Here is an 11,478-nt window from a genome sequence, read left to right as displayed (position 1 = left end):
TGCAATTTTCGCCAACTCTCTGACTTAGAGCTATGGAAGTATGGAGCTATGGAGCCACCAGCCACCCAGGCTGGAGCTCTGGAGCTCTGGAGGTATGGAGCTCTGGTGCTATGGAAGTATGGAGCTCTGGTGCTATGGAAGTATGGAGCTATGGAGGTATGGAAGTATGGAGCTATGGAAGTATGGAGCTATGGAGCTCTGGAAGTATGGAGCTATGGAGCTCTGGAGGTATGGAGCCCTGGAGCTATGGAGCCCTGGAGCTATGGAAGTATGGAGCTCTGGTGCTATGGAGCTATGGAGCTCTGGTGCTATGGAGCTATGGAGCTCTGGAGCTATGGAGCTCTGGAGGTATGGAGCTATGGAGCTATGGAGCTCTGGAGCTATGGAGCTATGGAGCTATGGAAGTATGGAGCTCTGGTGCTATGGAGCTATGGAGCTCTGGTGCTATGGAGCTATGGAGCTCTGGTGCTATGGAGCTATGGAGCTATGGAGCTCTGGAAGTATGGAGCTCTGGTGCTATGGAGCTATGGAGCTCTGGTGCTATGGAGCTATGGAGCTCTGGTGCTATGGAGCTCTGGTGCTATGGAGCTCTGGTGCTATGGAGCTATGGAGCTCTGGTGCTATGGAGCTCTGGAGGTATGGAGCTCTGGAGGTATGGAGCTCTGGAGGTATGGAGCTATGGAGCCCTGGAGCTCTGGAGGTATGGAGCTATGGTGCTATGGAGCTCTGAAGCCATGGAGCTCTGGTGCTATGGAGCTATGGAGCTCTGGTGCTATGGAGCTATGGAGCTATGGAGCTCTGGAAGTATGGAGCTCTGGTGCTATGGAGCTATGGAGCTCTGGTGCTATGGAGCTATGGAGCTCTGGTGCTATGGAGCTATGGAGCTCTGGTGCTATGGTGCTATGGAGCTCTGAAGCCATGGAGCTCTGGTGCTATGGAGCTCTGGAGCTCTGGAGGTATGGAGCTCTGGAGGTATGGAGCTCTGGAGGTATGGAGCTATTGAGCCCTGGAGCTCTGGAGGTATGGAGCTATGGTGCTATGGAGCTCTGAAGCCATGGAGCTCTGGTGCTATGGAGCTCTGGAGGTATGGAGCTCTGGAGGTATGGAGCTCTGGAGGTATGGAGCTATGGAGCCCTGGAGCTCTGGAGGTATGGAGCTATGGTGCTATGGAGCTCTGAAGCCATGGAGCTCTGGTGCTATGGAGCTATGGAGCTCTGGTGCTATGGAGCTATGGAGGTATGGAGCCACCAGCCAGCACCCTCCGTGGCTGGATCAATGGAAGTGTTTTAGGTACCAGGCAGCCAAAGGGCCGAGGCCTCACGCTCGACCACGCCGGCGCAGAGTTCCAGCCGCTCGGATAAGCTCTGTCACTCACCCGCCGCGCAGCCACCGGTAACGGGGAAATGTCGCCGCCTTGTGGACACGCCGTTGTAAATGAATGGGCTTTCGCACTTAGTGCAATTTTCGCCAACTCTCTGACTTAGAGCTATGGAAGTATGGAGCTATGGAGCCACCAGCCACCCAGGCTGGAGCTCTGGAGCTCTAGAGGTATGGAGCTCTGGTGCTATGGAAGTATGGAGCTTTGGTGCTATGGAAGTATGGAGCTATGGAGGTATGGAAGTATGGAGCTATGGAAGTATGGAGCTATGGAGCTCTGGAAGTATGGAGCTATGGAGCTCTGGAGGTATGGAGCCCTGGAGCTATGGAGCCCTGGAGCTATGGAAGTATGGAGCTCTGGTGCTATGGAGCTATGGAGCTCTGGTGCTATGGAGCTATGGAGCTATGGAGCTCTGGAGCTATGGAGCTCTGGAGGTATGGAGCTATGGAGCTATGGAGCTCTGGAGGTATGGAGCTATGGAGCTATGGAAGTATGGAGCTCTGGTGCTATGGAGCTATGGAGCTCTGGTGCTATGGAGCTATGGAGCTCTGGTGCTATGGAGCTATGGAGCTCTGGAAGTATGGAGCTCTGGTGCTATGGAGCTATGGAGCTCTGGTGCTATGGAGCTATGGAGCTCTGGTGCTATGGAGCTCTGGTGCTATGGAGCTCTGGTGCTATGGAGCTATGGAGCTCTGGTGCTATGGAGCTCTGGAGGTATGGAGCTCTGGAGGTATGGAGCTCTGGAGGTATGGAGCTATGGAGCCCTGGAGCTCTGGAGGTATGGAGCTATGGTGCTATGGAGCTCTGAAGCCATGGAGCTCTGGTGCTATGGAGCTATGGAGCTCTGGTGCTATGGAGCTATGGAGCTATGGAGCTCTGGAAGTATGGAGCTCTGGTGCTATGGAGCTATGGAGCTCTGGTGCTATGGAGCTATGGAGCTCTGGTGCTATGGAGCTATGGAGCTCTGGTGCTATGGAGCTCTGGTGCTATGGAGCTCTGGTGCTATGGAGCTCTGGAGGTATGGAGCTCTGGAGGTATGGAGCTCTGGAGGTATGGAGCTATGGAGCCCTGGAGCTCTGGAGGTATGGAGCTATGGTGCTATGGAGCTCTGAAGCCATGGAGCTCTGGTGCTATGGAGCTATGGAGCTCTGGTGCTATGGAGCTATGGAGGTATGGAGCCACCAGCCAGCACCCTCCGTGGCTGGATCAATGGAAGTGTTTTAGGTACCAGGCAGCCAAAGGGCCGAGGCCTCACGCTCGACCACGCCGGCGCAGAGTTCCAGCCGCTCGGATAAGCTCTGTCACTCACCCGCCGCGCAGCCACCGGTAACGGGGAAATGTCGCCGCCTTGTGGACACGCCGTTGTAAATGAATGGGCTTTCGCACTTAGTGCAATTTTCGCCAACTCTCTGACTTAGAGCTATGGAAGTATGGAGCTATGGAGCCACCAGCCACCCAGGCTGGAGCTCTGGAGCTCTGGAGGTATGGAGCTCTGGTGCTATGGAAGTATGGAGCTCTGGTGCTATGGAAGTATGGAGCTATGGAGGTATGGAAGTATGGAGCTATGGAAGTATGGAGCTATGGAGCTCTGGAAGTATGGAGCTATGGAGCTCTGGAGGTATGGAGCCCTGGAGCTATGGAGCCCTGGAGCTATGGAAGTATGGAGCTCTGGTGCTATGGAGCTATGGAGCTCTGGTGCTATGGAGCTATGGAGCTATGGAGCTCTGGAGCTATGGAGCTCTGGAGGTATGCAGCTATGGAGCTATGGAGCTCTGGAGGTATGGAGCTATGGAGCTATGGAAGTATGGAGCTCTGGTGCTATGGAGCTATGGAGCTCTGGTGCTATGGAGCTATGGAGCTCTGGTGCTATGGAGCTATGGAGCTATGGAGCTCTGGAAGTATGGAGCTCTGGTGCTATGGAGCTATGGAGCTCTGGTGCTATGGAGCTATGGAGCTCTGGTGCTATGGAGCTCTGGTGCTATGGAGCTCTGGTGCTATGGAGCTATGGAGCTCTGGTGCTATGGAGCTCTGGAGGTATGGAGCTCTGGAGGTATGGAGCTCTGGAGGTATGGAGCTATGGAGCCCTGGAGCTCTGGAGGTATGGAGCTATGGTGCTATGGAGCTCTGAAGCCATGGAGCTCTGGTGCTATGGAGCTATGGAGCTCTGGTGCTATGGAGCTATGGAGCTATGGAGCTATGGAGCTCTGGAAGTATGGAGCTCTGGTGCTATGGAGCTATGGAGCTCTGGTGCTATGGAGCTATGGAGCTCTGGTGCTATGGAGCTATGGAGCTCTGGTGCTATGGAGCTCTGGTGCTATGGAGCTCTGGTGCTATGGAGCTATGGAGCTCTGGTGCTATGGAGCTATGGAGCTCTGGAGGTATGGAGCTCTGGAGGTATGGAGCTCTGGAGGTATGGAGCTATGGAGCCCTGGAGCTCTGGAGGTATGGAGCTATGGTGCTATGGAGCTCTGAAGCCATGGAGCTCTGGTGCTATGGAGCTCTGGAGCTCTGGAGGTATGGAGCTCTGGAGGTATGGAGCTATGGAGCCCTGGAGCTCTGGAGGTATGGAGCTATGGTGCTATGGAGCTCTGAAGCCATGGAGCTCTGGTGCTATGGAGCTCTGGAGCTCTGGAGGTATGGAGCTCTGGAGGTATGGAGCTCTGGAGGTATGGAGCTATGGAGCCCTGGAGCTCTGGAGGTATGGAGCTATGGTGCTATGGAGCTCTGAAGCCATGGAGCTCTGGTGCTATGGAGCTCTGGAGGTATGGAGCTCTGGAGGTATGGAGCTCTGGAGGTATGGAGCTATGGAGCCCTGGAGCTCTGGAGGTATGGAGCTATGGTGCTATGGAGCTCTGAAGCCATGGAGCTCTGGTGCTATGGAGCTCTGGAGGTATGGAGCTCTGGAGGTATGGAGCTCTGGAGGTATGGAGCTATGGAGCCCTGGAGCTCTGGAGGTATGGAGCTATGGTGCTATGGAGCTCTGAAGCCATGGAGCTCTGGTGCTATGGAGCTATGGAGCTCTGGTGCTATGGAGCTATGGAGGTATGGAGCCACCAGCCAGCACCCTCCGTGGCTGGATCAATGGAAGTGTTTTAGGTACCAGGCAGCCAAAGGGCCGAGGCCTCACGCTCGACCACGCCGGCGCAGAGTTCCAGCCGCTCGGATAAGCTCTGTCACTCACCCGCCGCGCAGCCACCGGTAACGGGGAAATGTCGCCGCCTTGTGGACACGCCGTTGTAAATGAATGGGCTTTCGCACTTAGTGCAATTTTCGCCAACTCTCTGACTGGAGCTATGGAAGTATGGAGCTATGGAGCCACCAGCCACCCAGGCTGGAGCTATGGAGCTCTGGAGGTATGGAGCTCTGGTGCTATGGAAGTATGGAGCTATGGAGCTATGGAAGTATGGAGCTATGGAGCTATGGAGCTCTGGAAGTATGGAGCTATGGAGCTCTGGAGGTATGGAGCTATGGAGCCCTGGAGCCCTGGAGCTATGGAGCCCTGGAGCTATGGAGCTATGGAGCCCTGGAGCTATGGAGCTATGGAGCCCTGGAGCTATGGAGCTATGGAGCTCTGGTGCTATGGAGCTATGGAGCTCTGGTGCTATGGAGCTATGGAGCTATGGAGCTCTGGTGCTATGGAGCTATGGAGCTCTGGAAGTATGGAGCTATGGAGCTCTGGAGGTATGGAGCTATGGAGCTCTGGAGGTATGGAGCTATGGAGCCCTGGAGCTATGGAAGTATGGAGCTCTGGTGCTATGGAGCTATGGAGCTCTGGTGCTATGGAGCTATGGAGCTCTGGAGCTATGGAGCTCTGGAGGTATGGAGCTATGGAGCTCTGGAGGTATGGAGCTATGGAGCTATGGAAGTATGGAGCTCTGGTGCTATGGAGCTATGGAGCTCTGGTGCTATGGAGCTATGGAGCTCTGGTGCTATGGAGCTATGGAGCTATGGAGCTCTGGAAGTATGGAGCTCTGGTGCTATGGAGCTATGGAGCTCTGGTGCTATGGAGCTATGGAGCTCTGGTGCTATGGAGCTATGGAGCTCTGGTGCTATGGAGCTATGGTGCTATGGAGCTCTGGTGCTATGGAGCTATGGAGCTCTGGTGCTATGGAGCTATGGAGCTCTGGAGGTATGGAGCTCTGGAGGTATGGAGCTCTGGAGGTATGGAGCTTTGGAGCCCTGGAGCTCTGGAGGTATGGAGCTATGGTGCTATGGAGCTCTGAAGCCATGGAGCTCTGGTGCTATGGAGCTCTGGAGGTATGGAGCTCTGGAGGTATGGAGCTCTGGAGGTATGGAGCTATGGAGCCCTGGAGCTCTGGAGGTATGGAGCTATGGTGCTATGGAGCTCTGAAGCCATGGAGCTCTGGTGCTATGGAGCTCTGGAGGTATGGAGCTCTGGAGGTATGGAGCTCTGGAGGTATGGAGCTATGGAGCCCTGGAGCTCTGGAGGTATGGAGCTATGGTGCTATGGAGCTCTGAAGCCATGGAGCTCTGGTGCTATGGAGCTATGGAGCTCTGGTGCTATGGAGCTATGGAGGTATGGAGCCACCAGCCAGCACCCTCCGTGGCTGGATCAATGGAAGTGTTTTAGGTACCAGGCAGCCAAAGGGCCGAGGCCTCACGCTCGACCACGCCGGCGCAGAGTTCCAGCCGCTCGGATAAGCTCTGTCACTCACCCGCCGCGCAGCCACCGGTAACGGGGAAATGTCGCCGCCTTGTGGACACGCCGTTGTAAATGAATGGGCTTTCGCACTTAGTGCAATTTTCGCCAACTCTCTGACTGGAGCTATGGAAGTATGGAGCTATGGAGCCACCAGCCACCCAGGCTGGAGCTATGGAGCTCTGGAGGTATGGAGCTCTGGTGCTATGGAAGTATGGAGCTATGGAGCTATGGAAGTATGGAGCTATGGAGCTATGGAGCTCTGGAAGTATGGAGCTATGGAGCTCTGGAGGTATGGAGCTATGGAGCCCTGGAGCCCTGGAGCTATGGAGCCCTGGAGCTATGGAGCTATGGAGCCCTGGAGCTATGGAGCTATGGAGCCCTGGAGCTATGGAGCTATGGAGCTCTGGTGCTATGGAGCTATGGAGCTCTGGTGCTATGGAGCTATGGAGCTCTGGTGCTATGGAGCTATGGAGCTCTGGTGCTATGGAGCTATGGAGCTCTGGAAGTATGGAGCTATGGAGCTCTGGAGGTATGGAGCTATGGAGCTCTGGAGGTATGGAGCTATGGAGCCCTGGAGCTATGGAGCCCTGGAGCTATGGAAGTATGGAGCTCTGGTGCTATGGAGCTATGGAGCTCTGGTGCTATGGAGCTATGGAGCTCTGGAGCTATGGAGCTCTGGAGGTATGGAGCTATGGAGCTCTGGAGGTATGGAGCTATGGAGCTATGGAAGTATGGAGCTCTGGTGCTATGGAGCTATGGAGCTCTGGTGCTATGGAGCTATGGAGCTCTGGTGCTATGGAGCTATGGAGCTATGGAGCTCTGGAAGTATGGAGCTCTGGTGCTATGGAGCTATGGAGCTCTGGTGCTATGGAGCTATGGAGCTCTGGTGCTATGGAGCTATGGAGCTCTGGTGCTATGGAGCTATGGTGCTATGGAGCTCTGGTGCTATGGAGCTATGGAGCTCTGGTGCTATGGAGCTATGGAGCTCTGGAGGTATGGAGCTCTGGAGGTATGGAGCTCTGGAGGTATGGAGCTTTGGAGCCCTGGAGCTCTGGAGGTATGGAGCTATGGTGCTATGGAGCTCTGAAGCCATGGAGCTCTGGTGCTATGGAGCTATGGAGCTCTGGTGCTATGGAGCTATGGAGGTATGGAGCCACCAGCCAGCACCCTCCGTGGCTGGATCAATGGAAGTGTTTTAGGTACCAGGCAGCCAAAGGGCCGAGGCCTCACGCTCGACCACGCCGGCGCAGAGTTCCAGCCGCTCGGATAAGCTCTGTCACTCACCCGCCGCGCAGCCACCGGTAACGGGGAAATGTCGCCGCCTTGTGGACACGCCGTTGTAAATGAATGGGCTTTCGCACTTAGTGCAATTTTCGCCAACTCTCTGACTTAGAGCTATGGAAGTATGGAGCTATGGAGCCACCAGCCACCCAGGCTGGAGCTCTGGAGCTCTGGAGGTATGGAGCTCTGGTGCTATGGAAGTATAGAGCTCTGGTGCTATGGAAGTATGGAGCTATGGAGGTATGGAAGTATGGAGCTATGGAAGTATGGAGCTATGGAGCTCTGGAAGTATGGAGCTATGGAGCTCTGGAGGTATGGAGCCCTGGAGCTATGGAGCCCTGGAGCTATGGAAGTATGGAGCTCTGGTGCTATGGAGCTATGGAGCTCTGGTGCTATGGAGCTATGGAGCTATGGAGCTCTGGAGCTATGGAGCTCTGGAGGTATGCAGCTATGGAGCTATGGAGCTCTGGAGGTATGGAGCTATGGAGCTATGGAAGTATGGAGCTCTGGTGCTATGGAGCTATGGAGCTCTGGTGCTATGGAGCTATGGAGCTCTGGTGCTATGGAGCTATGGAGCTATGGAGCTCTGGAAGTATGGAGCTCTGGTGCTATGGAGCTATGGAGCTCTGGTGCTATGGAGCTATGGAGCTCTGGTGCTATGGAGCTATGGAGCTCTGGTGCTATGGAGCTCTGGTGCTATGGAGCTCTGGTGCTATGGAGCTATGGAGCTCTGGTGCTATGGAGCTATGGAGCTCTGGAGGTATGGAGCTCTGGAGGTATGGAGCTCTGGAGGTATGGAGCTATGGAGCCCTGGAGCTCTGGAGGTATGGAGCTATGGTGCTATGGAGCTCTGAAGCCATGGAGCTCTGGTGCTATGGAGCTCTGGAGCTCTGGAGGTATGGAGCTCTGGAGGTATGGAGCTATGGAGCCCTGGAGCTCTGGAGGTATGGAGCTATGGAGCTCTGAAGCCATGGAGCTCTGGTGCTATGGAGCTCTGGAGCTCTGGAGGTATGGAGCTCTGGAGGTATGGAGCTCTGGAGGTATGGAGCTATGGAGCCCTGGAGCTCTGGAGGTATGGAGCTATGGTGCTATGGAGCTCTGAAGCCATGGAGCTCTGGTGCTATGGAGCTCTGGAGGTATGGAGCTCTGGAGGTATGGAGCTCTGGAGGTATGGAGCTATGGAGCCCTGGAGCTCTGGAGGTATGGAGCTATGGTGCTATGGAGCTCTGAAGCCATGGAGCTCTGGTGCTATGGAGCTCTGGAGGTATGGAGCTCTGGAGGTATGGAGCTCTGGAGGTATGGAGCTATGGAGCCCTGGAGCTCTGGAGGTATGGAGCTATGGTGCTATGGAGCTCTGAAGCCATGGAGCTCTGGTGCTATGGAGCTATGGAGCTCTGGTGCTATGGAGCTATGGAGGTATGGAGCCACCAGCCAGCACCCTCCGTGGCTGGATCAATGGAAGTGTTTTAGGTACCAGGCAGCCAAAGGGCCGAGGCCTCACGCTCGACCACGCCGGCGCAGAGTTCCAGCCGCTCGGATAAGCTCTGTCACTCACCCGCCGCGCAGCCACCGGTAACGGGGAAATGTCGCCGCCTGGCGGACACGCCGTTGTAAATGAATGGGCTTTCGCACTTAGTGCAATTTTCGCCAACTCTCTGACTTAGAGCTATGGAAGTATGGAGCTATGGAGCCACCAGCCACCCAGGCTGGAGCTATGGAGCTCTGGAGGTATGGAGCTCAGGTGCTATGGAAGTATGGAGCTATGGAGCTATGGAAGTATGGAGCTATGGAGCTATGGAGCTCTGGAAGTATGGAGCTATGGAGCTCTGGAGGTATGGAGCTATGGAGCCCTGGAGCCCTGGAGCTATGGAGCTCTGGTGCTATGGAGGTATGGAGCTCTGGAGGTATGGAGCTCTGGAGGTATGGAGCTATGGAGCTATGGAGCCCTGGAGCTATGGAGCTATGGAGCCCTGGAGCTATGGAGCTATGGAGCCCTGGAGCTATGGAGCTATGGAGCTCTGGTGCTATGGAGCTATGGAGCTCTGGTGCTATGGAGCTATGGAGCTCTGGTGCTATGGAGCTATGGAGCTCTGGTGCTATGGAGCTATGGAGCTCTGGAAGTATGGAGCTATGGAGCTCTGGAGGTATGGAGCTATGGAGCCCTGGAGCTATGGAGCCCTGGAGCTATGGAAGTATGGAGCTCTGGTGCTATGGAGCTATGGAGCTCTGGTGCTATGGAGCTATGGAGCTCTGGAGCTATGGAGCTCTGGAGGTATGGAGCTATGGAGCTATGGAGCTCTGGAGGTATGGAGCTATGGAGCTATGGAAGTATGGAGCTCTGGTGCTATGGAGCTATGGAGCTCTGGTGCTATGGAGCTATGGAGCTCTGGTGCTATGGAGCTATGGAGCTATGGAGCTCTGGAAGTATGGAGCTCTGGTGCTATGGAGCTATGGAGCTCTGGTGCTATGGAGCTATGGAGCTCTGGTGCTATGGAGCTATGGAGCTCTGGTGCTATGGAGCTCTGGTGCTATGGAGCTCTGGTGCTATGGAGCTATGGAGCTCTGGTGCTATGGAGCTATGGAGCTCTGGAGGTATGGAGCTCTGGAGGTATGGAGCTCTGGAGGTATGGAGCTTTGGAGCCCTGGAGCTCTGGAGGTATGGAGCTATGGTGCTATGGAGCTCTGAAGCCATGGAGCTCTGGTGCTATGGAGCTCTGGAGCTCTGGAGGTATGGAGCTCTGGAGGTATGGAGCTATGGAGCCCTGGAGCTCTGGAGGTATGGAGCTATGGTGCTATGGAGCTCTGAAGCCATGGAGCTCTGGTGCTATGGAGCTCTGGAGCTCTGGAGGTATGGAGCTCTGGAGGTATGGAGCTATGGAGCCCTGGAGCTCTGGAGGTATGGAGCTATGGAAGTATGGAGCTATGGAGCTATGGAAGTATGGAGCTATGGAGCTATGGAGCTATGGAGCTCTGGAAGTATGGAGCTATGGAGCTCTGGAGGTATGGAGCTCTGGAGGTATGGAGCTCTGGAGGTATGGAGCTATGGAGCCCTGGAGCTCTGGAGGTATGGAGCTATGGTGCTATGGAGCTCTGAAGCCATGGAGCTCTGGTGCTATGGAGCTATGGAGCTCTGGTGCTATGGAGCTATGGAGGTATGGAGCCACCAGCCAGCACCCTCCGTGGCTGGATCAATGGAAGTGTTTTAGGTACCAGGCAGCCAAAGGGCCGAGGCCTCACACTCGACCACGCCGGCGCAGAGTTCCAGCCGCTCGGATAAGCTCTGTCACTCACCCGCCGCGCAGCCACCGGTAACGGGGAAATGTCGCCGCCTTGTGGACACGCCGTTGTAAATGAATGGGCTTTCGCACTTAGTGCAATTTTCGCCAACTCTCTGACTGGAGCTATGGAAGTATGGAGCTATGGAGCCACCAGCCACCCAGGCTGGAGCTATGGAGCTCTGGAGGTATGGAGCTCTGGTGCTATGGAAGTATGGAGCTATGGAGCTATGGAAGTATGGAGCTATGGAGCTATGGAGCTCTGGAAGTATGGAGCTATGGAGCTCTGGAGGTATGGAGCTATGGAGCCCTGGAGCCCTGGAGCTATGGAGCCCTGGAGCTATGGAGCTATGGAGCCCTGGAGCTATGGAGCTATGGAGCCCTGGAGCTATGGAGCTATGGAGCTCTGGTGCTATGGAGCTATGGAGCTCTGGTGCTATGGAGCTATGGAGCTCTGGTGCTATGGAGCTATGGAGCTCTGGTGCTATGGAGCTATGGAGCTCTGGAAGTATGGAGCTATGGAGCTATGGAGGTATGGAGCTATGGAGCTCTGGAGGTATGGAGCTATGGAGCCCTGGAGCTATGGAGCCCTGGAGCTATGGAAGTATGGAGCTCTGGTGCTATGGAGCTATGGAGCTCTGGTGCTATGGAGCTATGGAGCTCTGGAGCTATGGAGCTCTGGAGGTATGGAGCTATGGAGCTCTGGAGGTATGGAGCTATGGAGCTATGGAAGTATGGAGCTCTGGTGCTATGGAGCTATGGAGCTCTGGTGCTATGGAGCTATGGAGCTCTGGTGCTATGGAGCTATGGAGCTATGGAGCTCTGGAAGTATGGAGCTCTGGTGCTATGGAGCTATGGAGCTCTGGTGCTATGGAGCTATG

Source organism: Syngnathus leptorhynchus, unplaced genomic scaffold (assembly GCF_054491065.1).
Source record: "Syngnathus leptorhynchus isolate UIUO unplaced genomic scaffold, UIUO_Slep HiC_scaffold_45, whole genome shotgun sequence".
In the NCBI taxonomy this organism is placed as follows: domain Eukaryota; kingdom Metazoa; phylum Chordata; class Actinopteri; order Syngnathiformes; family Syngnathidae; genus Syngnathus; species Syngnathus leptorhynchus.
This window is presented reverse-complemented; position numbering follows the sequence as displayed.